Consider the following 18,950-nt stretch of genomic DNA (forward strand, 5'->3'; position numbering starts at 1 on the left):
TCAATGACAATGGCTGCAAATATTTCACTGTTTTTTTCCTAGTCATCTGAAATAAAGTTATTTTAAAGACAGGAGATCCCACTGACTTACAGATTCTAGTTGCCTGGGGAGTCCTTTAGTATCAAGGTCATTACACATGAATGGCCTGTGGTTCTGTCCACAGATGGAAAAGAAAGAGGGTATTGGGACAGCCTGTGGTCTGCTGACTTTGGTTCCTGAATAGGCTTTGTGAGAGTATTTGGGAGATAAAATTGTTGGCAAAATGCTTCATAAAACATCGAGCACAAAACAAAAGGATTCATCTGAAGATTGGTGGTGGTCAGGCCCCAAGACTGATGTTCTCCCTTCCAAGATGTGAAAACAAACCAATTAAATGACGCTCTTCTGGATTAAGTTATTAAAGAATAGCAGAGCTTGGGTATGTAGGGAAATTAATTTTCAAGGGAGAAACTTCTCAAGAAGTGTTTAACTGTGCTGGCTACGGAATGGTATTTTTACGTTCCTAAGATATATGCTACATTATAAATAATTGTTCATAAAGACAAAGTTATATGAATATAAGTAAGATTTTCCAGTGAAACTTAATGAAGTGGCTGCGAGCAGTCTTTCTAAAGCATAGTAAATGCTTTTATTGAATAATGAAGATGATCTCTTTACAGGTATACAGGGCATTTTCAATTCTTTTCTTCTACTGGCTGTTTGTTTCAGACCCACATATTGGTGGTTCTTTTTAGCAGTCCACAGCTAAGAAACCTCTCGGGCATTTTCATCTGCATGAGAGACAAAAAGGGCAGCTTCCCATCACCATGTGTCTTTAGGAGATGGCTGACACTGGAGATACATCAGGCTTTGATGAACAGTAGGAATTTTGGCTGAGTGGCAGTGCCTGAAGGAGCTGAGGGTGCCTCCAGAATGGGCTGACAGCTTTTGAGGCAGAGGGCAGTAGCCTGAGCTGTGGGGAGGGTGATGTGGAGACCAGTGCTGCTGGCTGTCCTGCTTAGCCAGCCCGTTTCTGTGTCTGTGCCGAGTGAAGAAGAGTTATTCAGAAAAGCCCCCGGAATTGTTACAATTTGTGAATCAGCTAACATTGGTTTCACTCTTGTAGCCGCTTGGGAAATCTAATTGCTAGCAGCCTCTTAGAGGTCAATATTATAGATTGCTTTTTACAGAAAGATCAAGGAAAAGATCAAGCTTTACTTCTTATTTGAAGATGGGAGGGAGGAAGGACAGGTAGGAAAGGGCAGGGAGCTCAATAAGAGGATGTGATCTGCACACGGGGGCACTGAAACAGCTTTTCATCATAACCTGCTATTGGATGATGGTGCTCAAGAATAAAGCTCAAAGATGAAAACAAAATTGTATAATTTAGCACATACTAGCCACCTTTAGAAGACCCATTAAACAATTTTCTATGGAGAAAAAAAATGATTAGTTGTAAGTCTTGGTGATTTTTTGTTATACAAGGAAAAGTTTTATTTATTTATTTATTTATTTTCTGGGTCCAGCCTGTAGTTAGAAGGTGTTATATTTTTTAATCTAAATCAATTAAGATACCATTAGTTTTTGAGGAAGTAACTCTACCTTTACTTGGTGACAAAGGTAAAACGAACTTAGATATACTGAACACCTTGTTTAAAAGTGATGACATCCAAAATAAACTTAAATTTCATCTATTCATTTGTAAAATTATGAGAAATAACTTATTTTATGCCATAGACATGAGGATATCTTAGTTTTTTTTTTTTTTCCTGAGTTTTTCAGGTTTGCTATTCTTGTGTGAGTGAATGCTTTAAGTTGCCAATATGTATGGAGTACTTCAGGTATCAGGCATTACTGGTTAATGGAATTAATTACTGGAACACAAATTTCCAAAACCCACAAGTTTAAAGTGAGCATGTAATATGGATTAAAATGAGTATGCCATATAGATAAAAAAGGCCATGGGATGGTGTTTGTGGAGATGCAATGTTTATGAGTTCACTTCCCGTTAGCTGAAGCTTTGTTAAAGATGAACTAAGTATCAAACAGAAGCTATGGGGGAAAGCAGTTGTTTTGCAGAAACTGTTGGCTGTTTAGCAGGTTAAGTTGTTCAACATATATAATCCAAGTTCCAAAATTAATCTTCCACTCATAAAAAACAGTTATGATACCTAAAGCCTAAGTTCTTGGAGTTCTTGAACATTTTCAGGTAAACTTTCAGTTGGATTTCTATGGAAAATGTTCTAAACTCAATTTTCTGTCTGAAAACCAGTACCTTACCTGCAGAATGGCTTGATAGAGCATAAAACAAGAGGAAGAGGTTTGTCCTACTTTTTTTTTAAACTTTTATGATGATACAGAAGTTGATGTAATTTTAGTCCACATTTAGGGGGATAATTTTAATATAAAGAGGTCTTTTATTGGCCCCTTAAGAATGCAGTGGACACTGCTAGAATAACACTGTAGTATCATAATTCTAAAAGTATGTTTTATTGCCACCTATTAATTTTGATCATCATGGGCCTAAATCTCCGCTGTTTTGGCAGCAGCTAGTTAGCATTGCCTTCTTCCTTTTTCCATAGCCCAGCCTGGAGTAATTACGTACAGAAGCCTCTTGTTTGCAAAAGTAAGGGTAGAGGAGGTAAGAGAGAGAGGATGGGAGGCTGTGGATGTGGTAGCCATGGTAGGCAATGAGCATGTGGTGATGCTGTGGTCTGTTTTCCAGAGTGCCAGGTCCCATGGAAGTTGTCCTGTGGTTGTGGGGCTGGTGACTCCTGGGGTGGGAAGGCGGAATGAAGAGGAAGTGGTGGTGGAGTTGTGGGTGTTAAGAAAAATTCTTAGCTCTGCTTTTCAGTATGGTGTTTGGTGAAGCCCTTGCCTTCATCCTTCCTTTTCTATTGCACAGCGATCCCTGAAGGGGATCCACATCCTGTGCTCTCCTGGAACTTGATGATTCCTTCTTCAGAAGATTTCTTAATACCAAGATATGTTATTCAATTATGTGAGTTATCACAAATACAGAATGTTTTTAAAAAGTATAATTTTTAATTTTGCACAAAATTTGATGTTGGGAACTTAAGTCTGCAGGGGACTCTTACATGTTTGCTTATTATAAGGCAACAAGTTTAAAAGGGTTGACAGACAATGTGAAAGCTCATCAGTACTCTGCAGTGAACATTATGCCCCTATTAAAGACCAAAAGCTGGAAATATAATGGGCCAGTAAGGAGTAAACTAGGGTTTAAAAGACCACCATTGGTATCTTGGGTCCCTGCAGCAACAGGATCCTTGTTATAGAAATCAGAGATCATCTTAGGAAGGAGCAAACACCACTCTGCAGGGGAGGACCGGTTCTGCAGAAATGGCCTGGGTGAGGAAAGGGAGCTCCTTTTTTAATATTGTTGTCAGTGCTTTCATGGATGTTTGTAATACTTTGCTTTTACAATTAACGTTATGTTGTCTAACCGTCAAAAGCTTGATAAAACCCTGCTTAGTTGAATGAACATTTTCGTATTTGTCATTTTCTTCCAATTATCTTTGAGCAATGAATGCTCATTCCAGAACGTTTCTCAGTAAGAGAAATATTTTGCAGGTACAATGATAAGTCAAAAAAGATAAGATGTTATAAATTTTGTCACAGGTGCATTACACCCAGACTTAACTAGATTACCATTTATTGTGCTGTAATGATTTCTTTTTCTGCTTGTCCAAATAAGCTTTTGTATTCTATGCATATATATTTTGACTGACACTGGGTATTTATCCTAATATGCATTTTAATAAAATATAGAACAATTAAAAGAGGGTAAAAAAAAAAAAAGATGACACAAGGGAAGACAATAAGTTTTCACTAGACTGTATCGTTTATCATTTTTCTTTTATATTAGAAAAAGATAGAAAAGCTGTATACAGTTCTAGAGTGAAGGCAGTGGAGTGTAGAACTGCATGCCCCTGTCAAATTGATAGAGTGAAGATGTTGAGGAAGATAATGGAAACTTTCTATTCAGTGAGGAGTGGAATAAAGAAGCCATTTCTAGTCATTCATCAGCATTGATTGCCTTAGTGCTTTAGGCTTAGATCAGAACTTGCATGTTATAAAGACTTGAACAAATATGGAGATCTACTCTGGAAATGTACTTAGATGAAGCTTATCTTTTGGTGTAGAGAGATCTCTGAATATTTAATATGAAGATTACATGATAACTTCAATGGTGATATACAAAGGAATAAACTGCGGGCAATAGTTATGATGAAAGTAAAATGTTTATTGGGTAGTGGGATATGTGGTCCCTTACAATACAAACAGTTCCACGTTTCTTGTTTGATTTTACAGCAAGGAAACAGAGGCAATAAAATAAACCTATATTTCAGTTACAATAGTTCATACAGTTTATTCCTAGGGAAACATCAGGATTCACTTGAATTTTCTTCTCACCTGGCTATATCAGTCAGTAAACACTTAGGTATTCCACAACTGCTAGTACCTTGCCTCTGCAATTATAGTTGCAACAATTAGTATATTAATCATTTACAAATTTTATTATGCAACCTTCTGAAGTTTTAACATACTGTAATTTTACAGTAATGTCATTATGCTGGGAATTTTAAATTTTATGTTCAGTTTTTGTGGTGCTTGGGTATTCATCATTTATAGTTTGGACTTGCACAGAAAATGAGACTTTGCAAGACTTTGTGCAAGAACACAGGAGCACAAGACTTTGTGTCTCAATAACTTAAACCAAGTGATACACAGGAAGGCAATCAGAACAGATGCCATTGTAACATGTTCAAGATTTTTTTTTTCTCACATAAAAACAAACAAAATCTGCAATAAAATAATACAAATGTTGAACATTTTTCAATCTGTTTCCAGTATTTTCAAAATATTAAGTTATTAATTGATAATAATTTTATTAGCCTAGAGTCAGGGGTGTTCATAGTAATAAAAGCACTGATGATTGCTGTAGCTGGGAATAAATTAGAATTTCTATGTTGAGTTACAGGTTTCAAAACTGATATCAGTTTTAGGCATCTTCTGACGTAGAAGAATGAACATGTGACGATATATAAATAAAGCTACCTCAGTTTTTTTGTTTTGCTTTGTTTTTTTTAATAATACAAAGAGATGGAAGACAGAAGCAAAATAAAAATACAAGATTGCATGTAGTATCAAGAGATTTTTTACACTAAAAATTGGATTTAAACTGCGAAAGTTGTAAACCATAAAAGAAAAATTCCACATATGAGGAATTTTTATTAGTGACGTTACTACAAGGATGATCTATCCATTTTTGGTAGATCAGGTTTCCTGATTTATTCTGGACTATTTATTTTAGTAGAAATACTTCAGCTGTTGTTTATTGTCTTTCTGTTCCTTCTTTCTCGGTGGCTTCCTTTGCAGAGGTAAAAATGTTTGAAAAAATTTTGGAAGGTAACAATTATGGAAAAATTTGTATTACTGTGTTCGCTACTTGATCTGTCAATGTGCTGTTTGTATTTCACTCTGATATTGTAAGAAGTAAACTGTGACTGGTCCGCAGAGTTTCATGATGTTTTTTCTTTTCTTCTTTAGTCAGATACTTAATGGGAAACTACATTACTTGGGTCAGTTTGATTTTGACAACATGCTTCAAATTAATGTTGTATCTCTAAAGCTAGAATTGCTACTACCCATTTGCCTAATTTTAAGTACAATATTTTTTATTCTTTTACTCTTAATCTTGGCTTTAAATCAGAATGATTTGTGCTTTATCTTGTTTATTGGTCTTTTCTGTGTAACTATCAATATCTGTTCCTCAGCTTTGCAATGTTTGTTTTCACGTTTGTGTTTTGACTTCTGGGATTCCTTCTCTTAATTTTCATTGAAATTTATGTTTTTATTTAAAAAAGAAATAGTATTTACAAAATAGCCAGTACATAAAAACGTCAGAAAGAAAGAAGTTTAAAATCTTTAATCTTTACAGAACTAGTTTTACTGTATTATCATAAAAAAAAATATGATTTTTCAGTATTCTTTTCATTGTCTCAGAACTGAAGATACTCTCTATAGATAAATAGAGAGCTAGATTTTTTAAAAAACAATCACTCTTTCTATATCTTTAGGGGCTCAAATAAAATAATAATATTACAGTGATAGTTAAGACGATACCAACCACATAGGTGATATGTTTTTAGAAGCTAAGCTTAGTTTAGGTAGCAAACCTGACTTGTTATAATTCACATTGGTAAGTACGAACAACTTACTACTATGTTTCTTTCATGTGCATGGAATTTGTGGATGTTTTTACACATCTGCTTGAAGTTTTCAGAACTCTTAAATAATTGCACAGATATAACCATTATGTATAGAAATGTATACACTATATAGTTCAGTCAATTCGTATTTGTTGTATGGTAGCCTGTTTATGCTTACATGTTTGTGGATGTGTGGAATTAAAGGAATTAATAGCTTTAATAAAATTAGGCACTGTGTCTAACTCCTACCTGAGAAGAAATTACTGGAAGTTGTAAAACATGCACTGGGAAGCCAATTTCTTTTTAGAATTGTAATTGATGATGACTATGAGGCCAAAAAAAAAAAAAGTTGAAGTATGTGATACAAATGTTAACTAGGTGGCAATATAATAATGATAACTAGTATATTAGCCATATTACTAGCCATATATTAGTATTCACGATCTTTTTTTTTTTTTTTTAAATTCGCTTTACCTTCTTAGATTTTTGGTATTCACTCTTTTAGTAAGATGTCCTTTCTACAGCACAGGCTACTCTGCAGGAGATTCACAAGACTTTTCTTTATATAAGCCCCATTACCATCAAAGTGCATGTTGCATATTAAAACAACTAAAATCTTCTAAGGAATACTATCTTTCGTATTTCAGATGTTCTTATTAAATAGTTTCAATGAAATGTTTCACAAAGATTTGAATTTTTTTTTTTGCTAGCATGCTGAAGTCTGCTGGCTTGTCTGCTAGTTTGTCTGCTAGCTTGGTGAAGTACCAAGATATACTGAAGAATACAACAATAGAAAAGGACGAGATACTTGACCTAATGTGGATCAGCTTAAAATGCAAAGGACGAAGAATCCATTTTAATGTGCAAGCAACAACTGAGGCAAAATGACATTTTCAGTATCCATTCAAGAAATACTGGCTAAAAAATAATAGCTGCTAACAGTCAAAGAGAAATATGTTATTTACTTCTCAGTTCTTAGTCCATATTTTCCTTTGTTAATTTTAAACACTAGATAAAACTGGAGAGTGTTAGAATTAAAAGCTCATATTAAACAACTGAATAAAAGTGAAATAAAAACAGTACATTAATCCATTATGTGATACTGTGCTACTAGGTTTGTTAAATAACAAGTTCTTATTTTCAAGGGCTATCGCAAAATTGCTACTCTGTAGCATTGTTCAGATAAGGTATCCAGGTAATGAAATGAATTTCATATTGTGAAGAAGTAAAATGACAAAGGTTATGTACTATCATAAAAATTCATGACTTTCGAACATTCAAATGTGAATAGCTTTTCATAACAAATACTAAATCTCCGAATCTCCTTTCCCAAAGGTTTGTCCCTTCTTGATTTCTTGTAAATTAGTTACCTGATAGTAAAAAAAAAAAAAAAAGAGAGAGAGAAAGTTAGAATAAGTTTGTTCATTTTTTCTTGTAGCAATATAAGCTTTTTCATCCTTTGAATGAATTTTATTTGCAGTCATAACATGTTGCGATATAGAGTCTGAATATGTCTGTTATTAGTAATGACCAGAAGTATCACAATCTTAAAATAAACCTGAATTTTGAAATTAAATGAAATAACATTTGCATAGATAAGTTTTTTTTTGTTGTTTTTTGTTTTTTTAATACAGAAAAAGAAATAGAGATGTTATGCTTCGTTTTGCCTGAAGGAGGGGCAAAAGGATGTTTTGGTTGAGTTTTTTTGTTTGTTTGTTTGTTTGCTTGTTTTTTATCAGAGGTAGGCAAAGTGCAATTAGTGTTACAGACCCTATTGTTAAAATCTCTTGTTACAGGGTTAACAACTTGATACTAGCAGTATTTCTCACTGCTGAAATAGCTCCTCTTCCTCCTTAGTTTCAGGAAAGGTCCCTCTGGCAATCATTTCATCCTTCTTGATTTGTGAACTTTTTTTATCTGTAAGGCAGGAATTGGGTGGAAAACACATTAGTTGCCATAGCAGATGACCTCCACTAACTAGCATTTCATTTGTTGTGTTTTTTTTTTTTTTTCCTTTGTGATCATTTGGATTTTTATTTTCTGTTTAATGATGAAGATTCTTGCAGATTGTGATTTATTTATTTATTTATTTTCAGTTAAACCTCAAAGGCTGTCTTAGTCTGAATGTTTTAGCCTTACTAACAGTACAAAATGTGCTGAGGAAGCGAAGGAGGTGGCATGGGAAACAACATCTTCAGCAGGCTGTAGAGGTCTGTCTCTGTCCTTATCTGTTGGACTCTTGGTTCAGTAGGTAAAGCAAAGCTCTTTATGCAGGCTTACAGTTTGGAGAAAACTATCTGCCTGATACCTAGTTAATAAAGAACAGTTATCATATTTTTCTGATATATGAAAGTAAGAGGAAATTATTGAAGGTCAGTTCACAAGTGCTCCTCACCACCACATCTTAGTGTGTGTTGAACTTCACTTTGTGGGGGAATGTCTTGTTACCATTGTTGTTATACTTGTTATTTGGAGATAGAACTTTAGCAGTTCTTTTTTTATCTTAGTTTACCTAAGAACTTATCAGTTAAAAAATTGCTGCTCTATCACTTATGTATTTCTGGACCGAGGGTCATCAGAGATGGCTGACATACAATCCTCTTAATATATCTAGAAAGAAGCTGATAGCTGGATGCAATTGTGGGGGACATCTAACTCAAGGCTTTCTCCCGTCTTTATTCCACTAGCATCCAAATTGATTTAAGCTTTGAGAACATGACAAAATCAATCTCTCCCTTCTCATTCCCTTCTTTTCTCCTGCCCATGAATGTGTGTACTCTTTTCATTGGCTTTGTAGGAACAAGTGAGTTGAGAATGTTGCTGTAGACAACTTGCTTAGTGTTTCTAATTGTTTAATATATTATGGACATGTATTTTATGGCTGCTATTTTGGGGGATTTGGGTAACTATAAATTTCTGAAGAGGAGAAGGACTAACTTCTTCCTGTAGGAGGAATAAATACTGCAGATTCATGATGACGGAGAACAGTGACTTTCATCTCTGTACTGTCAATCTGATTACATTTTCACTAGGTAATGAGTGACAGTTGTTACCAGCTTCTGGCTGCACGGTGACCTGTGTGAAAGCAATTGTGATCTTGTTCCATTTCATGGTCTGCAGGTGTCTACACTGCAGAATAAGCCAAAGAAATTGACAGTAATTGGCACTGGTTTCGGCAGCCTCTAAAGAGGTCAAGGACAATCCAGCATTGCTGGACATTGCTGAGGCATTTTGGAGTAGTCTGAGAAAACTCTTGCTGTTTCCCAAGCTCCAAGTGTCCTGAGGATCAAGAGAGTTTTCTTTCCTGGAATGACAGTTTCATGGCCTGTCTTTCCTTTGCAAAAAATAAACAGTTAAAGGAACCCAGATTAGGCCATCAGGTAGTTACAAAAGTAATAATTCCTTGATCAAAGGACCCGATCAGATGAATATCTTCCATAGTTTTAAATAAAACCTGACATTTCCTTGTTATAGTGGTATTTTTGTTTTCGTCTTTAAGAATAAAGGGAAAAATAGTGGTTTTTTTGCATGCTTATGTATGCATGTGCATGTACACACATGTAGAAATGGGGTTTTATGGCAACCTATTAAGCACAGCATATTGTGCATAGTTGATGATTTGTTATGACAGAACCTTGCATGATTAATAACAATTTAATGCCAATAAATCCTTAATTGGGCCTTATGCTCTACTTGTGCAATCATTCCCTTTTGTGTTTACCCAACAGTCAGCTAACAGAACTTCTGGGATCCACTGTGAACCTGTGTATTTTGTGGGTATAAGGTGATTTTCCTTTTTTTTTTTTTTTTTCTTTCTGTTCCTCAATGGAGTGAATCATGCTTTGGGTTTTTAGTTCTAAAGGAAGATATATTGGTTCTATTTTGATTATGAAACTGTTGGAGAGTGTACAGAGGAGGGCTACGAAGATGGTGAAAGGCCTGGAGGGGAAGACGTACGAGGAACGGCTGAGGTCACTGGGCCTGTTCAGCCTGGAGAAGAGGAGGCTGAGGGGAGACCTCATCACAGTCTACAACTTCCTTGTAAGGGGGTGTCGAGAGGCAGGAGACCTTTTCTCCATTAACACCAGTGACAGGACCCGCGGGAACGGGGTTAAGCTGAGGCAGGGGAAGTTTAGGCTCGACATCAGGAGGGGGTTCTTCACAGAGAGGGTGGTTGCACACTGGAACAGGCTCCCCAGGGAAGTGGTCACTGCACCGAGCCTGTCTGAATTTAAGAAGAGATTGGACTGTGCACTTAGTCACATGGTCTGAACTTTTGGGTAGACCTGTGCGGTATCAAGAGTTGGACTTGATGATCCTTAAGGGTCCCTTCCAACTCAGGATATTCTATGATTCTATGATTCTATGATTAGCAAATAGTTTCTTCTTTTTCCCTTACCTCCCATTATCTTACACAGTGATGGTTAAAGAAGTAAAGCAAAAGTTTACCAGTTGCAAATTGATATTTAAATATAGCTGCCTCAGAGTTTTTGTAGGGACACCTGAAGGAGACTCATCAAGTGTCTAAGGAATCACGCTGTTATCAAATCACCAGTTTCTCTTCTTTGGAGAGAGTCATTTGAAGGAGGAGTAAAGGAATTTCCTCCCCTCCTGTGTTAGCCAAAGAATAAGAGCGAATGACTGTATCCCAGGTATACACTGGGTTGTATGCACTAGCTAGCCCATAAGAAGCTAAAGGCTGGGATCATTTCTGCTGAGAACAGTTCTCCTCTCCTGTGCTTTTGGCTTAGGTTTGGTCCTGATGGTGCCATTCTTCCCTGTTCATACAAGCTGGTTAAGTACGAACCATGCAGATGTGTGTCCGTTCCTTGCTCCCAGAATTTTACATAACAAAATTAATATAAACGTTCTAACAGCATCAGTGGAATAGATACATTTATTCATTATTCACTTGTATTTTCCTTTTAATACTCAGTACTATAAATATTTAATTAGCTAGCTGTAAGTACTCTTCAAATCAAAATTTGTGCAAATTCTTACTTCTAGAATATACATATAAAACAGAAAAATAACATTGTAAATGTTAGTTTAAAGGTAAACTTAATTGCAGCCTATTTTTAATTGATTTGTATTTGAAGAAATTTCAGTCACTAAAGGACTCTTATAGACATTATTATAAATACTACTGCAAAGATAATTTGGATTAATGCAAAATAGTAGGCAATATTTGTCCAATAGTTCATCTTGAATGAATCAGCATTGCCTATAAGAGTATTAAACAAGGACTTCTGTCTTTGCCTAAATGTTTTCCCTCTATTTTATTTTTGTTGTGAAAATTAAAACAGTATTAGTTGTACTGGTGTGTAAACTGTTCACTCTAACATTTAGAGTATGGTTTCCTTTTTCCTTTCTTCCCCCCCCCCCCCCCCCCCCCCCCCCTTTCTGTATTAGGAATTCATTTTTGAGTCTTGACCATGTTTTCCCAATCTCCTTTCCATTTCAGTTGATTTACTACATATTTCATATTTCTATGTATTTCTCTTGGGTTGGAGCAAGTTCATAAATATTTTGGTGCTTGCATGACAGATGCATTTTGATGCTTGTTGTATTCCCTGAATGAATTGTATATATTTCGCTATTTGAATATGATGCTCCTTTTTACTACATCATTTCTAAGTACACTGAGAAATTTTTGATCAGTATTAATTTTGCTCCCTTGCAGATGGAGCCAGTGAAGCTCATAGTATTTCAATATATATTGGTTGCTCAGTGATCAGTTATATAAACTTGCTTATCATTATTCAGCATAGCATGCTGTGTTTTTAAATACATGACTGCCATTAAGTGCTGTTATGTGTCATACAGTTTACCATAGTGGCTGGTTTAGAATAAGAGGGTGAGTCTTCTTCATTCTAATGCTCTGTGAGACTCTTGACAGGTGGCAGAAGTACAAAATACTACAGATGTTCATCTTCTCTAAGACAACAGTATATGATGAATCTGTAAATACGCATGATAAAATGTGAGTTTCAGAAGCTGGAAATAATTGTCCAATAACCACTGTACTAGTGGATATTCAGGAAACTGGATTAAATCTGTTAAATCTTTCTCCTGCCACTGAACTTGTTTGTGATCTTAGGTGAATTACTGAGGGCCACATTTTGTAAAAGCATCAAACTCTCTTGGTTATTGTTTTTATTTTATTTTATTTTATTTTGTGTGTGTGTGTGTGTATCATTCCCCTTGTGCTAGGAAAATAAAATCATTCAAGACAGTGAACACAGGAGCTGTGAGGTGCTCTAGCAGTTGGGGACATACATATGTGTGAAAGCTCCTAAAATAGGCCAATAGGCTAATAATACACTGGTAATGTCTAGTGCAAGTTTTTGTGGAATCATTTCTACACAGAGTATTTACTTTGTTATAAATTATAGGGAAATTAACAGTTTGTCACGGTTTGGGAGGCTGGAAATCAAGTACTTTAAAATAAACTTTATAATGCCAAGGAACAAAAAATAAGCATCCAAACCTTGATCAATGCAGAAAGTGGGGAAGAAAGAAGAGAGAGAGTCTACAAGGTGACAACAAGTGCTTATGGCAAACAAAGGAAGAGGCTTTTGCAGTATTTGTAGCTAAGAAGCTAGCCTCAGATAGTATTAGGAATTGTGTATGTTTTGAGAGTTCAAGGAACCTTGTTGTTATTTTCCTGAATTACAAGTCTTTAAACAGAGTGTATTCTACTCTGTATATATGACAAAGTCAACCATTTAATTAAATGTTCTTTTGTGTTAAATTTTATAGTGAGGGAAAATGGATTTAGTCATGTAAATTTTTAATGTCAAGAGGTTTCTGTCTCAGCTGTGGCATTGGAGGACATTTTATTTTCCTTTATTCATCTTTGTATTCATGATTCTGGAGAGAAGTGATTATTGTGGAAAAAGTAGGAACTAAGGCCCAGATTAAGAACTTTTTTAACTCAGATGTTTTTATTTCCCAACATCACATTTAATCAAGCAACTGGAATAATTTCTTAAATCTGTCTCCCATGTTATGGTAGAAATTAAGCAGTTGCAGGTGTGAATAAACCTATTTTGCTGTGTCAGTTGAAGTTCTGGAGGTTCCCACAGTTACCCACTGCTTCATGTTCTCTGGAGAGAATGAGGAGGAAGGTTATGGAAGAGCAGAAATAGAACTGCTGAACAGCCCAGTGCTATTTTAAAGTATCTCGGAGTTTTAGTTGTCATCTACTTTACTGATGCTATATTTTAGGAATTGGCTGCTACTTGTTTTTGTTTTACATGAATAATTTGATTACAGAGCTCTAAATGGCTTAGAGTTGGAGAGATGCAAGGGAATCTCTCTGTCCTTTACTGACTTCCTGCAATTATATTGGTCTTCAGGAGATGTATCGTGTCTGTACTGTTGGGCAGCATTCTTAGGAGAAAAGCCAGGCTTCTGGAATTCATTGACTTCTTGTCCAAGGTTTTTCTTTTAATTTGATAAACCTACATGATTGACTTTTACTTATATTGAAATCTCTTGTGAGAACTTTTATGACAACCACTCATCTTTTTTTATTACAGTTTGAAAGATTTCAAATTGATTTAAACCAAGAAAATAGATGTAAGCTACAGGGGTTTATTATGTTTCTTTATATAATTTTTGAAATCTGTTTGAAGAAAGAATGAAAAAATACATGAAACGTCTTAAAAATATTGTGAATCATTTGCTATTCATGCTGTTTATAAAGGTATATTTTGCATGTGCATAATGTAACTCGTGTCGGTGTGTACATACATGCACACACATATTTACTTTTTTCTATTGCTATATAGTTGGCAGACTATAGAAGGAAGTAATTTTTTAACCTCAAATTTAAGTATATGTCTTCAGAACAGGTGATCCCTATTCCTTATGTAATTTGTGCGTTTATACTCTTGACATCTTATGTGATCATCTTCAGTGATATGAGAAATGTTAAAGGTTCAGGAACTAACTATCTAAAAGCAGTGCCAGTTAAACGGGAAATATCCTGAGGATATGTACTTTGTTAGTGATTATTATTCTCAGTTGTTACTCTCTTTTTTAACTGTTAGCAGCACTCAACGGTCTGAAAAATGCATCTTCTTTCTTGTTAAATTGAAGATAATAGTTCATATTACACAAATCAATATTTAATTATTAGTCATATAGTGTTTTCTGGATTTCTGGATGATAAGACTTCAAAGCAGACTTAGGGTTGTGCATACATTTTTTCTTTTTTCCTTTTTTTTTTTTTTTTTGGAAAGACAAAATGCTCTCTTGTTTCAAATGCTAGTCTAAATCCTAAACTTCAAACCGTGTGTCCAAATATCTTTGATTTAAAGCTTTCACATATGAAATTAGGCACTTTACTTTCCTGTAAGAATAAGGTGTCGCTGGGTGAGTAATTTAGCATTTACTCCTTGAAATAGGGTTAGAAATATGATGCTACAGTGTCTTAAATCTTGATCCTGATATTGATGAATTTTTATGCCTAATTTCAGTGTGTTTTGATGCAGAGATGAACGGTAACCATGCACTTAATAAGTATATTATTGTTCAGATATTTTGTGGGTTTTGAGCACTTCAGTGAAAACAAATGCAAATTGGAAATGGATTTTTAAAAAGCAGTGTGTCATTAAACCTTGAATGCTATTGTGAAGAAATCTGAGGTTGTATAGATGAATCATTTTTGCCTTCAATTCTAGCTTAATCACTAGTACAGTCATCAGTCATTTTTTGATTTATCTCCCTCTTTCGGTAAAGTTTATTATGACATGTTTACTGGGATGTCTCTAGTTTTGATTGGCTTCATGTGAGATGGTATGTTTTATTGCTCTGAATATTTTTTAGGTTAAATATTATTTTCATATGATAGCTTGTGGTGAAATATTTCTTCTTGCATTTCTGTTTTTAATGTCAGTGGCTGATGCTCTGATGCTTACAGTTGTCTGTTCGTAGAAGCATTACACTTTGGTTTGTTTCAAAATGCAGCACTCCTACTTCAGTGACCCCTACTGTGAAGATGGGCATGGACAAGGAGATTTCTGAAGATCCCTTTCAACTTAAATTATTCTATGATTCTAAACTTTTCGGTGGTCAGATGGTTGCCAAAATTCTTAGAGAACTCAATCCTGTAGCCAATCCTATCGGTGAAAGCAGAGCAAATAGCTTACACTTGCAGGAAAGCTTCATCTAGTCCATATAAGAGCTCACTTTTACTTCTAGATTTTTTTTTTTTCCAAATTATATGAAATAAGATATCTTAAATCATAAAAGAATAATACTTTAACAGTAGTAGCTGCAGCCTTCTTTAGGCGTATAGGATTTATAGTTACATTCTGTGATACATTTGTCAGGAGAGCCCAAATTCTGGGCAGGACTGTTCTTTCATTGCTGTGATTTTTTTTGTTGCTGGTTGTTTGCTGCTTCATAGTTGTGATTGCATTTGTGACTAAGAGAAAAAGCTTGAAACCATGAGATTATATATATATATATATATATATAATATATAAAATATATGTGTATATATAATATTATTATAGTAATGTTATGTGGAACTTTTTCCTCTCTGCTAATAATTTGTGAAACCTGCAACATATATTTTTTGTTTCAAACTTTCAGTTTATTTTTTTCTCATTATCTTTCCTTTTTATTTATACAAAATGATTAGAATTGCTGTTGTATTATGCTAGGCTACCTCTTAACTGGTGTATGAATTGAAATTTCTGATTTTCTTTGTGCACCATTTTAAAATGAAGTATGTTGGAAGATTTGGTGGTCACTGAAATTTTTTGACAAATAATGTGTCTTATAATGAAACTAGAGGTCGTTATGTGTGAGGTACAGTGCTATATAAATGTCTACTATTATTTTTATTGCTGAGTAATTTACAATTCCTTTGTCAGTCAGTGACCCATGTATGAATGTTTCTGTGTCCCAGTCAAAGTAGATCTTTTCTTTCACAGAAAAAAAAATCAAGTTCTCATTGCATTACAGTTTTCTCTGACAAAAAGCATTATCATGAGATAATTGATTGTGCTGGAGAATTACAAATGTTGCAGCACCACCAAGGTCATCTAACCCTCAGCAATGTCAGTTACCCAATGAGAAGAGTGCTTTGTTCAGAAATAGTGCTATTGCAAAATGGCTTAACAGGAACACAAAGAGGATGTTCAAAATTTGAAAAGACCATATTTTGAGAGATGCTACCTACAAGCAAAAACCATCCTTACAGTGGTAAAAAGCTAGTGATACATTATGGGTGATAAAAATGCTGATGATTAGAAGTTAAATATCCTATATACCAAGTTCACGCAGTTTACAGAATGATTTTTACTTTTTAAACAACTTGGTCTTAGTAAAGAGCTACAGTTGTATATCCAGGTGTTCTAGATGTAGAACACATTCAAACTTTCTGAATCTCAGATACTGAAATTCAGGGTCATTAATGTTCCCAGTAAAAATCTGATGACACTTAAGAAGTCAAAACAATTTTGTGTAATTGGCAGAACTTCTGTTGTCCCTTATTAGATAACATACTCTAAGTACATTGTGGCAGCAATTCAAGCTGAGAGAGATTAATTTTTTCAAGTTTATGGCACCAGAGAGCCTGATAATTGATTTTTAATTGTGTCATTGAGGTATGGAGATACAAAGTTTGGACAAACCTGTGTGAAAACGTGTATGTCACCTAAAACCAGAGGGGGGTGCTCCAGTTTGTGTGCTTCTCCATGGAAGGACTATTTGTCTGCATTCTATACACTTACATTCCCAGGTGAGACTACATTGATAAGAATATCCTTATATATAACTAATAATGCTACTGCAATTAATGTGTTTTTAGTAGGTTTACTGTAGGGATTAATGTAAAAAGACAGTAGCATCAAAAAGTTACTGCAGTAAAGTTACACTGCTAGGTAGTACGTTCATTGTGCTCCTTGTGCAATAGCTGCTTCAGCAGCTTTGAAGATGACTATTTATATGTACTGTTTGTTAGTGTCTTTTACACACTTAATGCTCCTACATTGATCTTGCGTGTCTAGCAATTATTGATTTTCGTAGAAAGACTTTAAAGTTGAGTTCTTTTGTTTTAGTGCATCTGAAAGATCTGAAAATGGCTTCTTAAGAGTTTGTAGCCTGCAGAAAGATCTCTATTATTCACAATTGGCCCATTCTGTAGAGGACTTTAATTTAGTTATCATGATGGGGACTGGGGGCGGAGGCACAAAAGACATTCATGGAGCTTCCTTAACATGATGTAATAAATGTTAGCTTGATTGTGAGGCTTGCCTGAAAACTGTGGCTGACAGGTCTCCTTTGCAGTGGCTGAGTAGTTACAGATTTTTATTTTATTTTTAATTATAATAAGGTCAAGTCACGATACCAAGACAATTCAGACTGAAGCTAAGGTGTAAACCGTACCTGTTCAGTCATTCACTCATTTAAATTATTCACTTTTCTTTATAAAAGATCTTTAAGGAGTTCTTTTTTAACCACTACTAGAACTATCCTTAAAGGAAACCCTTAGAAACATACAACTTGAATTTCTGTTATCAGAGGCTTGACAAAACACTGTTTTTAAGTGTCAAATAGTGGTCTCAGAGTTAAGACCTTTCTATTGAGGGATAGTTTGTGATAGGAGTAGTGTTCATAATACACAACAATGGTGAATGCCCGATCACAACGTCAGAATTACAGCAGGTAGAACTTCCAGAATCTGAGATGATACATTTTTCCTTTTGTGTTGCTGTCCATTTCTTTCTTGTGTTATTTTTTTGAGACTTGTCTCCTGGAACCAAGTTCATTGCATCTGCCTTCATCTTTCCCAATTTTCAGCCTTGTTTCCTGTAGTTTCAAATGATTAATTTTATGACTACAGTGGTTTGATTAGTGAAACACTGCTATTATTTGCCCACATCCCAATATAGATTCTGAGTACTTTGTTCTAGAGCATGACTAGCTCATTGGATTTCTCACTAAAATACTAAACATTTCAAGTGTTGTTTTTATTTCTCACAACAAGAACTGCACAATACTTGGTATTATTTACAGATAACCATAATATACTGTGCTACCAGCTTCACTATGACATTTTCATAGTTCACTTTCAAGTCATTTGTACTTGGTCCTTACCACAAACAAGATTTCGTTTTATTTGACCATTCAGCACTCTGAAGGGTAGCTGGGAGGATACCAACCCGAGTGGGGTGGGCAAACTGTGAACTGTCCTGATGCCACTTGAGGCAAGAGTTTGTGCTGCAGTAACCTGTTGGAATAGGGCTGAAAGTTTCACTAGGCCCCCTCAGAAAATTCCATTGTGGTGCTACTGTCCCTGCCTTTTTGTTCCTTTGGATTGGTAATATACAGAATTAAGTTATCCATTCGTTCGGTATATTGTAATATAGTCTTCAGATTATTCAGATTATTGAATGTTAATACTGCTCTTTTTCTCAGAGAAACCAAACTTGTCTTATCATTGATTTATTTTTTTATTTATTTTTAGTTTTTTGATAAGTAGATAGAGTGCAAATACCAATTTAAAGGCTAATTTATGTTAGTTTGGGAATGTAAAAGGGTCACTGTCATGCACTAATACAGTCACAAGGGTTAAAAAATAAGTATCATGAGAATCACATGTCAGATGATAACTGTTGTGTTTGTAATTAATGTGACTGGAGTTTTGGAATAATTTCACTAACAGGAGCTGTTTAGTGTTTGGGGGAAAACTTGACTTTTCAAATTTCTTGTCATCTT

The 18,950-nt window shown here is 34.9% G+C and overlaps 1 protein-coding gene and 1 long non-coding RNA gene across 4 annotated transcripts in view; both read left to right on the top strand.

Annotated features, from left to right (window-relative positions):
• CADM2 (cell adhesion molecule 2) overlaps positions 1 to 18,950 on the top strand; it is a 660,501-nt gene that overhangs the window by 131,033 nt on the left and 510,518 nt on the right. The window lies entirely within an intron of this gene.
• Positions 1 to 18,950, top strand: part of LOC310900144 — a 226,596-nt gene that overhangs the window by 37,416 nt on the left and 170,230 nt on the right. The window contains exon 3 of the long non-coding RNA XR_014584856.1: positions 16,838 to 16,971. This is a non-coding gene — a long non-coding RNA (uncharacterized lncRNA). The remainder of the gene's footprint in view (positions 1 to 16,837; positions 16,972 to 18,950) is intronic.

The sequence above is a fragment of the Anser anser genome, assembly GCF_964211835.1.
Source record: "Anser anser genome assembly, chromosome: 1".
Classification (NCBI taxonomy): Eukaryota; Metazoa; Chordata; class Aves; order Anseriformes; family Anatidae; genus Anser; species Anser anser.